This window comes from Camelus ferus, unplaced genomic scaffold (genome assembly GCF_009834535.1).
Source record: "Camelus ferus isolate YT-003-E unplaced genomic scaffold, BCGSAC_Cfer_1.0 contig298, whole genome shotgun sequence".
NCBI classification, from domain to species: Eukaryota; Metazoa; Chordata; class Mammalia; order Artiodactyla; family Camelidae; genus Camelus; species Camelus ferus.
In genome coordinates, this window is record NW_022588414.1 from 549,673 (window position 1) to 567,207 (window position 17,535).

General features: G+C 41.6%; 1 protein-coding gene across 2 annotated transcripts in view; it reads right to left on the bottom strand.

Annotated features, from left to right (window-relative positions):
- The window catches only part of GRIK2 (glutamate ionotropic receptor kainate type subunit 2), an 896,246-nt gene that overhangs the window by 548,354 nt on the left and 330,357 nt on the right, over positions 1-17,535 (bottom strand). Inside the window, exon 10 of one of the 2 annotated variants that reach the window (XM_032476219.1) lies at positions 11,838-11,912. The gene's annotated coding sequence lies outside the window, so the exon portion shown is untranslated. Of the gene's footprint in view, positions 1-3,409; positions 3,733-11,837; positions 11,913-17,535 lie in introns of those variants that run through there. The other variant, XM_032476220.1, reaches the window with a different exon arrangement.

The window sequence follows — 17,535 nt, forward strand, 5'->3', positions numbered from 1 at the left end:
TACCTACTACCTGAAAACAGCAGGTTCTGTTGTCTATTCAAATCAAAATACTGCACTTTTGCAGTGTAGTTGGCATTTGATGGAACCTGAGAAAACAAAATGTACCATAACTACTTGTTCATGTATTCTGTTAAAATAATTGCATTAGACATTATGGCTGTAACTTTTCTACTTAAAACTAGCATTCTAAACTATTTAGTTTTCGTGGGATTCTTTAGTGGATGTCTAGTTGAAAAGTGAAAGATGAGCATCCAGATTCATGAAGTTCTTGCACAGTAAATTAAACAGTAAAAAGTCTATCACAATTTTTCTTACTATTTATTGGTCCCCAAAGAACCAATTTTGCACATACGCTAAATTAGGCAACTAATCTGAAAGGCTTCAACACCACAGATAGCAACTCCACCTGTCCAACAGAACTTCTGCAAGACAGGAGACGACCTTTCTTCAGTACCGCGGACAGCGCTCCAGACATTGATTTATTCTGGAGCAGTACACTGAAAGTAGTACATTGAAAGTAGTACATTGAATGGGTAATGTGCCATTTGAAGTGACAATGTGCATATTTCTACTACACAGATTCTGAGAGTTTGAATTACTACATTGTTCACATTGGCGAGAGGGCTATTTTGTCAACTGTGTTGTGCGTTTATTTCAGTGTGACTTAACTGGGATTGCTTGGCATACCCAGGATGTGCTAATAGCCATTCCTTTCCAGGGCATACTACTACAAAAGCCATTTACATTACCTGTGAGTTCCCTCATGAGCACTAAACTACTTGTTTCTCAGTACAAAAAATTGCCTGAAAGACCACCAAGAATTCAGAATACTGAATAATGCTGTCAATGTTCAGTGGCTAAAGACATTTCTAAAATGTACAATTAGTTATTGCTCTAGCATCCTCCACCTCCAGATTTCCATCTGTTACAATGATAATCAGATTAATTCTCATTCTTTCTCATTACACATCACTCACTCCCAGGGCAAAAACAACAACAACAACAACAACAAAATCCCCAAATTACCTCCCCACTACTAGAACAAAATGATTTGGTGGTGTAGAAGATGCCTTATAGTAAGGCAATTTTGAAGTTATTACAAGTTTCTCCACAATACTGATACCATACATCATAGTTCTGGGGCTATATAAAGAATTGATAGTCATTATGTAGTATTCACTGACCAGATTTAACTCTTATAAATTTGTAATTTGTTCCTTTCTCAAAGAGAAAAAAAAACACTATTTGGTGTCAGGCAATCATATATATTTAGTAATAGTGAGATTTACACATCTTATTCCATGATTTCATTTACTTTTGCTTTTTATCCTCATTTTAACCATATGGCAATCTTTATTTCTAGGAGCCAAAGCTCTGTAGGTTCCAAGGTCAAAGCACAGATGACAAACTGGGAATGCACACATATATGCACACACACAGAGGAGCTGTGTCTAAAAGTATGCCTCAAAAAAAAAAAAAAACCCACATAGAAGGCTAACATAAAGAGAAAGCAAGCCTATGAAAAATTAGCAAAGAACAAAATGCATTTCATGTTCATGCAAAGCTTGTTCCAACAACAACAACAAAAATCCATTAGCTGCATCTTTCACTCTATTTTTATATTTACTGACACTAATGACCTCTTATTCTTGGGCACTATTACTTGAGAAGCAATTTTAGTTTTCTATTCTCCTACTGAAAATGAATCTTATTCTAGTTAGCTGCCACCTGCTGGGGCATGTACAAATGTGTAATAATCCTTATAGCACAATGTTTAAAAAGACAATGCCTATACCTTTGGCAAGAAACAGCAAATACATATACCAGGACAATCTGAATTTCAAAGGTGCTTCACAGGTTCCCCCATGGCATATCTATATTTAAGTTTTTCACATGGAATTCTTTCTAAGAATTCCACTTGACTTGTCACCAAAGTCCTGTTGTTAGGTGACATTTGAGAAACCTCATCTTGTAGTTACTAGTTACACCTGACCTATTCTTCCATGTATGTGGCCTGTTGTATTGCAGCTAAACTAAAATAAACAGCCTGTTCATCCATGGCATTAGAGGTGCCAGAGAATAATGTCAGAACTGATAGTTAAAACCACACTGTTGCATATTTGCACTTCACTCCTCCTAACTCTGAATGCTATGCTATGCAATCCCTTGTGATCCTGAACACATATCAGCTGTTCCACCAAAATTCTGCTCCATTGATGATTAATGACATTTAGAGTTTTAATTAATTTTTAGATGCAAAAAGGAGTGTATCTTGATTAAGAAATTGAATTGGAATAGATTTACATGATCTGAAACCTTTTCCCCCCCTTAATTTCAGAGCTAATGCAGACTTCAATGGGTTTGAATAGAAGAAAACAAACAGGTAAGACTTCTAGCATCACTTATTTCTCTAACACCTTCCTTCTGTGTGTTTCGTTTTGTTTGCTTAACTAATAAGTTCCTAGGGCCCCGGATGTTGCCTTGGTGGTTACAGGAATGATTTCTATAAAAAGTTACAAGGTAATGAACTTAAGACAAACCAAGATTGAGATATCATTGCCTATCTTCCAGCAACTAAACTACAAACTAATAGTCAAATGAATCAATATCTCTTGTGAAATTAAAATAATCATTAATCCATAAAGTAATCTCTGATGACATAATACAGTATGAAGATGAAAAAATGATAGAAGGCAATCTCTGCGTTACCAAAAGGATAGCAGTAGTAAGTTTTCTAATATCCCCTAGTCCCTAAATTGGAAATCATTTTCTAAGGGGTCCCAGCTAAGTCCGGTTATTTAGTAAAGAACTCCCTGAGGGTAAAAGTATCAGGGGATTAGAGTCATTAAAAGTTTTTGATGTTTATGATCCACCCTGGTGGCACTACTCCCCTTACCCAAATGGGACGCCCTCTGAGTTTTTTCAGAGGCTCTCCAATACTGGCGCGGGTTAAAACCAACGTCTGTACTTCCTCAGCGCGGAACTAAGGAGGAGGGTTAATGGAAGGATGGGCGGATGGAAGGAAGGCTGGGGAGTTTGTCAGACCCGCAGGCAGACGCAGCTTCTTGCCATCTGTCTCTCTTCGCCTCGCGTGAGTCCTAGTAGCTGAGGCCACTTTCCGACACGTCCACTTATTAAATTATTTTATGTGGAGAACGCGAGCGCCTGCAGCCAACCGAGACAGTTGCATCCTTGACGGGAATTGGCTGAGGCGAGCGGGACAAAGCCACTCGCAGCGAATCGGTCCAGCAGGTGCCCCGAGCGCACCAGGCTCCGCCGCGCTGCTGTCCGCCTTCTTCCCCTCCAGGCAGAAAATGCCCCTCGCCCACCCCGGGTCCCTCCTGTCCTCGTGGGAATAGACACCTCAGGCGGCAGCCCGCAGCGAAGCCCACCAGAGGGGAGTCCTTACCTTTCGCTGGGGGTGAGTGGGTGGGGGGGAGGGGTGGTCCTCGGGGAGGAGCAGCGGGAGGAGGTCGGGCGGGAAGTCCCCGGCTCCCGGACAGAGCAGCGCAGCCGCGGGCGCCCAGCAAGAGTGACGGCGGCAGGGAGACGGAGACCGCGGAGCCGCGGCGGCGGCTGAGACAGACACGCCTCCTGGCGGGGGTTCCTCGCGTCTTGCTTTAAAGGCGCCGCGCTCTTTTCCCTGCGGCCCCTGCACGCTCCCGGCCGCTGCCGCCACCAGGGCGCAGCGCTCGCCCCTGGACCGCACAGGAGCGAAAGTGTGAAAATTCCGGGCGCCCACACAGACCTGGACGTTATGAATTCCCTGACTTGGACATAGTCCCCAGCGTACACCCTTCTCTGGAATGGGGGAACTGGGAATGTGATGCTCAGTTAAGGAATGATGCAAATCGCCAAAGAATTTGCCTGGCCCTGGGTGGTGACAATGCGTATAAAGAGCCCGAGCACGTTTGGTTCTGGGTGGTGGCTTTTATACCTCTCTGAAACCATAGCAACGAAACTTCTCTGCTGCCAGGATTTGAGGAACAGCTGGTAGTCTCCAAAGTGGCCCTCTTAGTCCAACTACTGCCATTTCCCTTTGAGGTCTGCGGGAAAGATCTTGACCTGCACCTCATCCCCACCTCCACCTCCAGGCTACCCTACCAATGCGCTTCCCGCTTGCTGCCTGTACCCCCTTAGACGCCAGGAGTCACGGCGCTTCTCTCTCTGCCTCCGTTTCTAAAAACAGAAAGGGACTCTCCGGATTGTCGGGCGCTGGAGGCAGGAGGGTCGGTGGACAGTCTGCGGCCTGTCTGGCGCCTTAATGGCAGACGTCTTCTTTCCCCCCAGGTCCCTGAATTCTCAACCCGAACAGATCGCAGAAAGGAGTTGAGATCTGCTGGGCGCCGAACCAGAGGTCGCAGACTCAAAGGCTGGAGAAAGAAGCCTGTGGAGCCAGCCATGGTGACCGCCCGTCTAAATTCTGTAGAAGACTTCTTAATAGGCCCGAGTTGGGGAAGTTCCGGAGTCTTCCCGCAGCTCGACTTTCAGGGAGGGGCCGCCGGCGGCGAGCATACCAGGCTCCCCCTGCTTCTCAGTGGAAACAATTAGCTTCTGCAAACAATCCCCGATTTCCGCTCCTCTGGGTCACACATGTCAACAGTTATTCACTACCGCTGCTATTTTATCCTCGGCCCTACAATATTAACTAGAGCAGAGACTGCAAGTTGCCCCCAGAGGAAGTTGGCGAGTAGCGAGCGATTCATTGGGAGGTTAAGTGAGGCTGAGTGGGAACAGGCCGGACGCGCTGGGCCGGGAGACAATCCTCAAACGGGCTGTGTAAGGAAGGGGCCAGGTGAGATCCTGTGGCTTTACTGAGTCCTCGAGCTGCCCTCATCCCTGGGGACACTAAATTCTCTAATTCCGAGGACCCGGAAGTAGAGAGATTCTGCGCCCCTAGGGACCAGTTGTCTTCGCTGGAGACAATCGTTTCTCCTTTTGTTGCTTCGTTCCCTGCAGTCCTCGTAGAGTTAAGCCCTTGCCACACCCCGGGGCTAGCGCCTGGCTCAGCCCAGCCCTGAAACACTCAGAAACTCAGCCCTGACAAACCCTACCCAGCTCTCAAGCAAAACACCGGTCTACCCGCTCCGTCACCACTCTCGGCTTCCGTGCTCCCTTCATGCCTATTGCGCCTGCCCAGGTCGGGGCGACTTGGTTTTAAGGAGGTTAAGGAGAGATGAGTTAGTGGCAGTGCAAAGTTCGTTAGTCATTTAAAGATCCCGGGGGTGGCAGGGAGGTTCCCGTAATTAAGTCAACAGCGGCCTTGTTGTACCGAGTAAATAAATAGTCAATGACTCCATTGTGCCTCGTGGAGCGGGCAGCACAGACGCGTGACCGGCTCTGGGCGCCTGGGCTCCAGCTGCTGTGACCTGCAGCCTAATGGGCCCTCGAGGCACAGCCGAGTTTGGGCCAGGCCCGGAAAAAATACCCCATTCACTCCCTTTCCCCCACAGGAGTAATGAAGACAAATTGTCTACTGGCCAAAGCCATTCTGCTTGTGGTCATACAACTGGCCTCCTCAGTTCCAGGGAGGGAGGAGCAAAACGCTGGACACAGAGTAGATTCTGGTACAAATCCCTGGGTGAAGGCATCCAGCTTTATTTTTTGTGACTGTGAGAGTGTAGAACAGGGAGTGTGTCTCATTTGACTTTGTGAGCAGCATAGCGTTTGGAACACGGTAGGTGCTGAATGAAAGACGGCATCACTGGGCTCAACCTTCCACCTTCCTCCCTGTGGTCCCCAGGACCGCAATGTATCTGGGGAAGGAGAGGCTTCCAACAACTTCTCTAAGTGCTATGTGTGTTCTTAGAACCTAGTCATGAATTTCTTTTCCAGAGCAAACAGGACACACTTATAAAGACAGAAATAACAGGCACTAGCAAGAGCATGGAGTGAGGGGGAGAGAGCTGGGAGAAGAGTGGAATAAATCAAAATTATGCATGTTGTGACAAATTCATATCCTAAGTAAACAAATGTTATATGGAGTCTAATGAGAAAAGCAGACTAACAAGGGAGCATTAGTCTATACACACCCATTTAAATCTTCAAAATAAAATTCTCCAACACTGCAATTATCTTTTCCATAATTTATTTTAGGATATATGAGGTTAAATTTTAAGGAATCAGACTCCCCAAGTCTCTTTGGAGGAAGCAGTGAATCTTTTGCTTCTCCATTCCTAGTCATCTTTAAGACCTAATCCTCCATCTTTGAGATCACTGGATCCCTCAGCTTCAGTCTTATGCAGGAACCACCCCTCTAAGTCTCTTTCTTCCCTCTCAAAGTGCTCTTAGAACATTAGCAGGTCGGGATGCTGACTCCTGAGGACCCAGCAGGGACCAGTGTGAATTCCCAAGTTTACTACCAGGTTTTGTTTGTTGATTTCTTTGCTTTGATCTGCTTTGTTTGAATTGAATGTATTCATTCAATTGGAAGATACTATTTTGGATCATCTAGTCCAATGCTTTCATTTTACAAGTGATACAAACCAAAGTGAGAAAAGACTTAGGAACTGGCAGAACTGAGACTGCCTTCTAGCTGTGCAGAGCAACATCAGGCTGTCTCCTGTCATCCTCTTTCAAAACTTAGAATCATATGAAGTTAGGACTAAAAGAGACTTCAAGGATTTCTCCATTTCAAGGCCACAGACCTTTCTCTCTCTCATGTGAATAAAAAAATGTACACGTGTAGGAGATGCACACAGCATCCGAAGCCCACTGTGGACTGATAAGGTCCCTCCACCCCAGGCTAAGTACCACCAACCTAGTCCAACAACATCACTTTACAGATGATGAAATATAAACAGAGACTCTTACTCAGAGTCACATAGTGTGTTAAGGTCAGTTCCAGGACTGGACACCTGGTGTCCTGATTCCCACAAATTTTTATTCCCTCAAGTCTTTTTAGCTGTAATTAGACAAAAATTACCCTGAGGGGTTAGTAACTTATAATCTGTTGGAATTTTCTCTCAGAATAGTTGATATCTTCCCTTGAGGGGTGGGATCTATTATTCATTTCTGCAATCTCTCAATCTGTTTATTAAGTAGCTACTATCTGTCAGTCACTGCCCTATTGCTAGCAAAACAGCAGTGAAGAAACTAAACAGAACCTCTGCCCTCACTGAGCTTTCAGTTTAGTGTCAGGGGGACAGACAATAAACAATTACACAAACAAATATATAATATGTCAGATAGCAGGGAGTACTGTAGAGAAAATAATGCAGTATGAGCAGAATAGGGTCTGTTGGGAGGACGGGGTCGAAGGTGTTATTTTATATAGGGTGGTCAAGGAAGGTGTCCCTGATTAGTTGACATTTGAGTAGAATTCTGAAGGCAGTAAGGGCGAGATGCATGAGCATTATTTTGAAGAAGGTTTTGGGCCAAGGTAACAGCAAGTGTAAAAGTCCTGTGGTTGGAACAAGTAAAAGTCCTTAAAGAAGAGCAAAGAAGCCAATTCCCAGAGAAGAAACAGAAGATCAGTAAAAAATCTGGTCAAAGAGTAGCAAACGGAGTTTTGGATTTTTCTCTGAAGGCAACTCAGAAGCCATAGACGGGTTTTGACCAGAGGTGAGGTACGATCTGACACAAAGTGAAAGGACAATTTTGGCTGCTCTACTAAGGTAGACTAGGCTTAATTAAGATGAGGGTGGAAGCAAGGCAAACAGTTAGGAAGCCACTATAATGATCCAGATAACAGTGGGCTGTGGACAAGACCAGGAGAGTGGCATGCAGATGGTAAAGAGTGGTCAGATTCTAGATCTAGTTTAAATAAAGTTGAGAAAATTTGATGATGGATCGAATGAGGAATGACTCAAAAGATTTTTGGCCTGAGTAATAAGGGATTAGAGTTGTTATTTTTTGAGACGAAGATTATAGGAGAATCAGGTTTGTAGGATACTGGATGAATAATGAGTGAGAATTTTGACATATTGGGTGTCCCACATGCATTAAACATCCAGGGGGAGATACCAAATAGACAGTTGTATACAATAGGTCTGGAGTTCGGAGGAGAGGTATATATGTGTGGGTCATCAGCTCTTTGAGTTATGAGACAAATGAGAAAATCTAGGGGGGAAATGTAAACAGAGAAGTGACAAGTTCTCAAGATCAAGCACTAAGACATTCCAAAGTGTAGACACTGAGGAGAGAAGAAGGAAACAGCAAAGGAGATAGAAAAGTAGCAGCCACTGAGACAGAAGGAGAAATAAGGGTTTTCCAGAAGCCTAGTGAACCAAGTGTTTTGCAAAAGGTGTGAGTTTTCAGCTGTGCTAAATGCTGCTTATAGGTCAGATGAGTGGGCACTAAGAATTGGCCATTTGATTAAATGATGTGGAAGCCACTGGTGACCTTGATAAGGGCAGTTTTGGAGTAGTGATAGGGATTAAAGCATGTCTAATGTAAGTTCAAGAGAGAATAGGAGGAGAGAAATTGAAGATGAAGAATAATTCTTTTTTTCCAAATAATTTTGCTCTTAAGTGGAGAGAAGCATTGGCAGTGGGATAAACTGATGTTGAAGAAGAGATGGATGAATGTCCTTAACTAGTCAATGGAGGCTGGGATCCAGTACACAGGAAAGAAACCAGCCTTCAGTAGAAGGGTCAGTTAACCCAAGCAATAGGAGGGGAGGCAGAATATATAGTACAGATGTAAATTGCTTGGTACGTGTGGTGCTGAGAATCGACTTTTCTTATATGAGCTCCAAAGCCCCATGCTGGGACACCTTCCATGACATTCTCTGATTTCCACTATCTTAACTCCCATGCAGATGCCTGCTTGCTTGGTCCCGCTTAATAGGTTAAGCACTAAATTTTTCAAGAGGAGAAGGGAAAGGAAGAGGTAAAGTGAAAGAGGATGTGAGGTCCTCTTGTTATTCTTTGCATTTTCTTCATGAAATAAGAATTTAACAAACCTAATATGAGGCTCTTGAATGGGAGAGGATATATTAGATGTTTAAGGAGAATAGAAAAAGTGTGAAATTTTTATTTAGAGAATAGCAGAGTGAAAAGATAATGAAATGCAGTCGGATACTTGGCCAACACTCAGGGCCACTGAAGTTCAGGGTCAAGAATCTAATCAGTAGGCATGGTTGTGTACTTTTCTTTAGTCATGTTTAGTGCGCAAGTAAAGGTCTCGAGTAGGTGAAGAGTTGCACTTGAGCAGGGTTTACGTTTTGCCAGGCAAGTGTGACGAAGAGATGGGGGACAAGGAAGTCAATTGTAGACGCAAGGTCATGCTTATATTAATAGACCCTGGGATCCATGCTGGTTGAAGAGTAAACAGAGGACACAAAGAAGCAAGGACGGATGGAGAAAAGCTGATAGTATCAGCAGGGTCACCCATTGGTAAAAGTTTTGATATAGCTGGAGTAACCGAGAAAGTGAGTGAGTTGGAAAGGTACAAGGTAATGGTTTGAGCATTATCAGTGAAAGTTAAATTTAGCGTTATAAAGATTAATCTAAATAGGGAGAAAAGGCAGTTGGGGTTAAGCCTAAGTATGCCTTGGTCTCTAAGGCATACTGTGGTGCTAAGGTTGTGTTATTGGTGGGATGTATGGATGAGGTTGTTCTGGAACCCTGTTTTTACTTCTGCTTATGAATGTGTGGGTAAGAGAAGGTCATTATTGCCAGACCTCAGAACTCTCAAGGCTTTTACCTGATAATTTTCCTAGAGAAGATGTCCATCCATCCCCAAGGGAGGAAGGGGTGCCAGAGAGATCTGAGCACTGCCTCCAATGCACTTTATCCATCTCACCAGGCACGGGAGACATACAATTGATGCTCTTAGTCCTGGATAAGACCATATCCAGACTCAACAAGTCTATGAGCCCTCCAGATCACCTGAATGATTAAATCATTTGCTTCTATAGTCAGTTCATTGCTTCATGTGTAAACCTTTTTCCAATCAGCATATTGTATATTTATTGCATCCCATCTTTCTTGGTGTCAAAATTTGCTCAGTCATTTCACTTTTGCCTGGACTCCTGAAATAGTACCAAGACCAAGGTAGTCCTCAAGTACTCTAGCTGGATGACTTACAGACCTTCGAGCATTCCAGAGACTCTCACTCACCCTTCCTACTAACACAAATTTTAGATTCTTGAGGATACTTTGAACTGTACGCCCTCACCCACCTCACCACTGCTGCCTCCTCCCCCACCAGTCTCTAAATGTCCAAGTCTTATTTCAACCCCTAGCTAATTATTTATTTTTAAGCAAGTATTTATTGAATGCCTATTGTGTTTTAGGGAAAGGAAGACAAAACAATGAGGGGAGATGTAGGCAATATACTTCGTAAGATATTTCTAAAGACACATGGTAACTTCTGTTAGCAAGACCATGGTATTCCTTCTCCTCCTTTTGTAGAAAGCACTGATATCGAAGTAGGAGTGTATTGGCACACAAGCGGCATCTGTCTGTTAGAGAAGCACTGTACTAGAAAATATTTCTTACTAGACTCCCCATCCCACCTGCAATAATGGAGGAAAGAAGCCATGCAAAGGCAATGAAGATCCTTAGGAATATGGACAAGTGGAGAGGGATTCCCACTCCAGCTGAGCTAAGGCATTCAGGGACAGAAGTACGTGTCCTCAAAGCACAGGGTCTAATGGGTCATGAGGAAACTTCTGAACACAAATCTTCAGGACAATTCTTCACCAACCCTTAATTTCTACTCTTTCTTGGAAGCTTACTACAAGGTTTCAGGGGAAGAAAACTATTATTTATACAAGCCCCACTGTATTCTCAAACACTTTCACTTAAAATATCACACATAACGTTTTGAACATTCTTATCAAATGTATAATTACTATTTTAAGGATGAAGAAACTAAAACACAGAGAGGCATATAACTTGCCTATGGACACACAGCTAGCAAAGGCAAAACTGGGATCCCAAACTTTGTGGTTTATTGTTCTTGCTGATACAGAGGAGGCAGGCAGAATAAAGTAGTATCTGCCCCAGCTCTCTGTCTTTTATCTCAGGGATTTAACATGTTACTAAGCTGTGAGGGATAAAGCCCAACAGCTTAGGTTGAGAGTATAGAGAGCTGGAGACCATGGAGCAACTCAAGATTGAACAGATTTGCTCCCTAAGCAACCCCCTGAGAAAAGGATTTGTCTGGAGCCAGAAATCAGAAGCAGCTGTCTCTCAGAGGGGAAGCCAGCTTAAAAGCAAGCAGAGGGCTCTTCTTCTCAGCCTTTGCTAGAGTCCAAGGAAAACCCCAAAACTTGATCTGATCCTTAAGAGTGTTCTTGACAGAAACTAAAGTATATTCTTTGCCAAGAGCATGATTCTTACAACTAAGAACTAAAGATTAAAAAAAAAAAAAAACTTCTAGTAATAACTGTTGTACATAACAATACCTTCCTAGTCGTTCCTTCTACGAGAGAATCTGTACCTGCCAGCTATTATACTATCTGACTACATAGCTGTCCAGTGCTCTCCAAGAACATTGTGCTCCTGGGTTGCTCCAACAATACGGTAGAGTTCACTTGTAAATGTCACAGGATTCAAGGAAACTTTGTAAACCCGTTCAGGATGTCAAATAGGGCTTTGTATTTAATTTTCATTCAGGACTGAAACATTCTGATTGATTCACTTCATCATAAAAGAAGTTGTTGGATACAGAATTAAGATTTTTTTTTCTTTAATGGGCCCTGCCTGAAGTGGTTAGCCATGCTACAGAAAGCTGTTAGAGAGGAACTGACCAGGGTGCCAATAGATTTTTCCTTCTCCACTTTAATGTAGTGATGCTAATTAGCAGTTTTTGAAACTCTTATTGCAGGTGAGCCCAGCTTCAAGGGCTGACATTCATTAAGGATGTGGGCACCGCCGACCTCCTACCTTTCACATTCCTCCCGACCGAAGGATCACACAGACTGCGGGATCAGGGCTGCCATGGGCTTGTTTGGACGTGCACTGTTGGAGAGCACACAACAGAGGTAAGAGAATTCAGTTACGGTTTTTAATTCTGTAAATTAATGGATGAGGCAACAAGTTTAAAATGAAAAGAAAATGAACAGAGAGGAAGCTTGAATCAAAATGTAGGTCCACACCCTGTATACAAATGGAGAGTGTAAGAACTGGAAAATAAACTTCTATTTTGCAATTTGTTGTACCAACAAACTTTTAATAGATAACTGTTTCAATCTACTTCCAGATCGGTTCCCCTTTATAAACACGTGGAATTTCAGTACTAAGTGATGAACACCAGCAATGCATCACTCAACTGTGTCAATATTTTATGTAGTTGATCCTGTGAAAATCAGAAGAAGATTTAGCCTTCTCTGTGGACTGTTGGGACTAAGGGTCTGTTGACCACATTTCCACTTCACAAACAGAGCTACCCAACCAAGACTTGTTTACAAACTGGAATGTGGTCAAACACACTGTCCCTGATATTTTGTTTGCTCTTCCAGGCTGACAAATGGATGACTTGAGAGTTATTTCTACAGTACTAGATACATACCTAATGAGGAAAACAGAAGAAAAGACTGTAATAGGGAAACATCTCTGATGATATCTGAGAATCAGAAATTGCTATTTGGGGGGACAGATCAGAAGAAATGTAGTAATTTCTATAACATTTTCTAATAATCATTAAGTTTAAAGCAAGACATTGGTTTCATATTTATATGTACTTGGCTGTATTTGTAACACTTCAATAAGGGACTTAGGAATCAAGATCCAAATGTCAGAAGCCAGAATCATTGAAAATGGTCTCAGCTATAAGGGAGGAGAATCTAGGATTTGCACATATTTTTCATCTATTTCTCCTCATTCTATATTTATAACCACCACCAAAGAGAGTCAAGGGATATATTCTCCTCACCTTATAAATGAGAAGTAAAAGGTTCAGAACAATTTTATGCAGAGCAAAAACAACAATGAATTAGGAGTTCCATCAACTGAACCTCTATTTAAATATAACGTCTTTGGTAATTCAGTTAATTCCTGTATGCTTTTGTTTTCTCATTTGTAAACTCTGAAGCAGGCATTTATTTTGAAATCTATGAGGTCCTTGAAAGTTACAAAAAAAAAAGTTTCTTGACAGACCCAGGATCATATTACAGTCACTGGTGGAACAGGAGTAGTACTCAGGCCTCCAGAGTTGGACCATCATCCAGATGATGAAACATTTCTGAAATCAAAAGCTGAGCTGGAAAAATATATAGTTCTTTGCTCTGATCTTTCATTCAAAGTCACCAGAAACACGAAAAACTTACAATATAATTTGAAGACAAATATTTCTATAAAAAAGAGATAAATTTTATTCACTTAGCAAAAGTCACTGAAAACACTCATTTAATAATTCTTGGCTAAAGTTAATGTGTGCAGGAAGTGATACTACAATAATCCTAATAAACCTCACCCTGATTAAACTCACTCAGTATTTGGATCCAAGTAATAAACACTTCTAGAGAAAATTATAGAACTGAGATATATTGGGTTGAATAATATTTCCCCCAAATTCATGTCTACTTAGAACCTGTGAATGTGACCTTATTTGGAAAGAGTCTTTGTAGGTGTAATCAAGTTATGATGAGGTCACATTGGATTAGGGTGGGCTTTAAATCCAATAAGACTGGTGTCCCTATGAGAAGATGGAAATTTGGATACAGACAAACACAGAGAAATACCCCATGAAGATGGAGGCACAAATGGGATGGATACATCTACAAACCAAAGAACACCAAGGACTGCCAGCAGCTACCAGAAGCCAGGGGACAATTTCTCCCTCAGTGCTCCCAAAAGGAATCAAACCTGCCAAAACTTCCATTTTGGACTTCTGCCCTCCAGCTGTGAGAGAATAAATTTCTGCTGTTTTCAGCCAGCCTCACTGTGGTACTTTGTCACAGCAGCCGTAGGAAACTCATACATGAACAGTTTGGCTAAATGTAATATTAATAAGTACACATTTCAATCGAACTCTCAACACTACCCAGGAAGTTTGCTCTCCCATTCTTCTATAAAGCCATTTTACATCTCCTTTATTTTCCTCCAAACCCTTGTCTCAGCTTAAAACATGCTTCATTCCTATTCAAGACAAAAGAAGCCATTAGATAGGAAAGCTTTCATCACCCATCAGCAAGTGCACTCCCCTGTGGCCACCTTTTCCCCATATCACTACACATCCTTGATCTTCCAAAAGATAGTATGAACCTACTTTTTTGTTTCAAAGGTCATTCTATTACTTGTGCCCTGGATTCCACACTCTCCTACATCCTCAAGCATTTTGATCCTACGGGTTAGCAACTCTTTCTTAAGAAAGAGAGAAAAGAGGGAAGGAAGGAAGGAAGGGAGGGAGGAAGAAAAAAAGAAAGAAGAGGGAGTAGGGGAGGAAGAAAGAAAGAACTTCCCACCTCTCTTCAGCTATAGTCCCATTTCTTTGCTCATCTTCAAAGCAAAAGTTCTTGAGCCATCTGACCTTGTTTCTGTCTCCCTACATCACCTGTCTGATGCACTCCGTTTGGTCATCTGTCCCTTCCATTCTACTGCAAATGCTCTTGCCAAGATTACCAACCTGCTGCATATTGTTCAATCCTGTGTTCCTGTTTCTCTCTCTCCCTTCCTGATTTCTCAAGAGCATTTCACACTTGTAGACTAACATCACTTTCTTGAAATGCTTTTATTATTGTTGTTGTTGCTGTTATTATTTTAATATTTGTTGTACCACATTTTTCTGCCTTTCCTTTTCAGTCTCCTATGGGCTCTTCCTTATCTTGATGATGTCTAAATGTCAGAGTGATCTAGTTTTAGACCTTCTCTTATATCTCCAAGTGAATTAATCCAGTGTCATGCTTTTAAACACCATCTATATAGTAAAGGCCTAAAATGTCTTATCTTCAATTCTTACTTCTCTCATAAGTTGTAGAGTCTTACACTGAATTCCATTTGAAAGTCTAATAGGACCAAGTCCCAATGAGAGCTCTAAGTCTACCTAAACTGTTTTACTTTCAGTCCACCCCATAAATCATGAAGAGCAGTAACATCTACTCCATTGTTCCAGTCAAAACTCTGTCACTCATGATTCTCCTCCTTCTCTCAGCACAATTTCCACAGCAAATTAATCATCAAGTCCTGTTAGCTCTGTTAGCTCCTGTTAGCTCTCCTGCCAAAATAGATCCCAAATCTGCCCATCAACCTATATCTACTGCCATGACTTTGACCCAAGCCACCACCATCTCATCCAGTCCACTGCAACAACAGATTAAACTGTATCCTTGCTTTATGCTCTGGCCCCAGCAATCCGTTCTTCACACAGCATCAGTGTGATCTCATGTGGTTTGCCCCTTCTTAAAATTCTCTGATACCTGTTCCATTCAATGAATTTTTGTCATACTCAACTCCTTACCATGTTCCTACGAAGCCTACTTATGTCTCTAATTTGATTTCCTACCAAGTTCACCCTCTCTTGCATGGTTCAGTAACAGTATTTTTTTCCTTTTCCCTGAACACCCTATGCTTCTTTTGGCCTCATGGCCTTAGCACTCATTTGCTCACTATGTCACACTTCCTATGTCCCCTGCTGGAGTCCTCTTGCCCTAGATCTTCATGTGGTTGAAATAGTCTCATCTTTAAGATCTTAGTTCAACTGTCACCTTCTCCAAGATAGTGTCCCTGGCTATCCAGCCCCACCCACTACCCTCCAACACGTTATCCTGTTTTCATCTTAGCACTTATCACTATCTGCTTTGCTAGAGTATAAGCCCCTTAAGAGTGAGGACCCTGATTTATTTCTTTATCACTCTATGCCAGGGCCTAGCACAGCACAGGTAGACAACAAATATTTATTGATGAAGCCTTATTATCCCACAAGCATTATGCACAATGTAACTAATTACAAAGGTTTTATAATTTCTAACCTGTAAAGTACCACATTGTATAATGTTTACCATATATTTTTGCCCATGCCTAATTTCTAGTTAAAATATTACAAAAATTATTTCTCCAAATTTATAAACTTTAAAACTGCCTTTTTTCCCCCCAGAGACAGAGTTTGATAATTAGACACAAGGAATAAAGTGATCACTGCAGATGACCAATGTATAAGGAAGCCTCTGTTTTGTTAGTGATTGGACAATTCCAGAAGATAGCAATTCCATCTGATTGGGCTCAGAAGGGCCAGGGCTTTTAGTGCACACACCAGCAGGGCGTTGGCCCCTTTGCTGTCACTAAGACAAAATTATTAGAATATCTCTTATATTCTAATTATTTCTTCTCTTTCCCAAGATTACTCATTTGTCACCATTTAAGGTTCCGGCAGGTAATCCATATTCAATATTCTCCTATAAAGTGTGATGATGAATTTATAGTGTTACTTTTTTTTTGGTCCTTATACTTCTTTTAAGATTGAAGAAATAACAGGTCTCTATTGAATAAATTATATTCAAACAACTCATTAGGTGTTTTGCATATTTATCTCACTACATCTTCCTAAAACAATCCTTCAAGGAAGGTATGGAGACTGACACTGAAGGGTCTTCAGATCCTCAGCCTAGATGTGACTGTTAAGCATAGCTCTGCTTCCTTCTAAAGTTCATACTCTTTTTACTCTACTCCCTAGAAGTGACTCTAATAACAAAGAAATACCACTTTTTAAATTAAATGTATTAGAATAGATAGGAGGCCTTCTCCTGGCCGTGTTTACTTTGACAATATGCTTGGTTTAACATCCATACCATCAAGGAATCTTCAAAATAGTGTTCCCTATTTTCTATAAAAGTGGTTTTATTCCAGAAGGACAGCTCTGAAACAGTTTGAAAGTAAACTAATTTTCAGGGCTTTATCTAGCATATTGTTGAAATGTCTTGTTTATGTGTCAGTTTTGTTATATTGTTTCATACAGAAAACAAACAAAAAAAAGTTTTTTTTTCCTGGTTGAAATATCTTTTAAAGAGAAAAGAATCCTAACTTTCAGCTCCACTGACCCTATGTAAACTCTTCAAGTTCAAAACTGATTTCAAGTTTGGCACTTTCTATTGCCTGCAATAGAAAGGTGAGGGAAATCTAAGATTAGACCTTCAAGTGTGGGAAAGAGAGATATAATGGATAGGAAATGGGAGATGTATGCCCCAGCTCACACTTCTACTGCAAAATGAGAACCACCACTTTGGATTAAGATATTTTTAAAAACTGCAGAACACTGAAGAAGAAAAAATTCTAAGACTGTGATGAAAGTCCTCTTGTATATTAAATATATTAATTTATATACATCTCGTATACTCCTTAATGCAGAACTGGAACACATAATCTGAATATAAAACAAAACAATTAAAATCAGAACTTTCCACACAAATGTAAAGTTATGTTTATAGAAGAATGCACAGTGTTTCTTAATTTAAAAAACAAGAATATTTCATAGTGTGGGTACTTGTTACAAGTACATAATAATTTCTGCATCTACTTCTTAGCCTTCTCTATCTCCTTTCAGAGTACACAGACATACAGTAATTTTTCTCTTTGTCGAAGAAAGGACTACAGTTTATAAAGCTGCCCACTGAGTGTTTCGGAGCCATAGCCAAAAGCTATTTCAAAATGA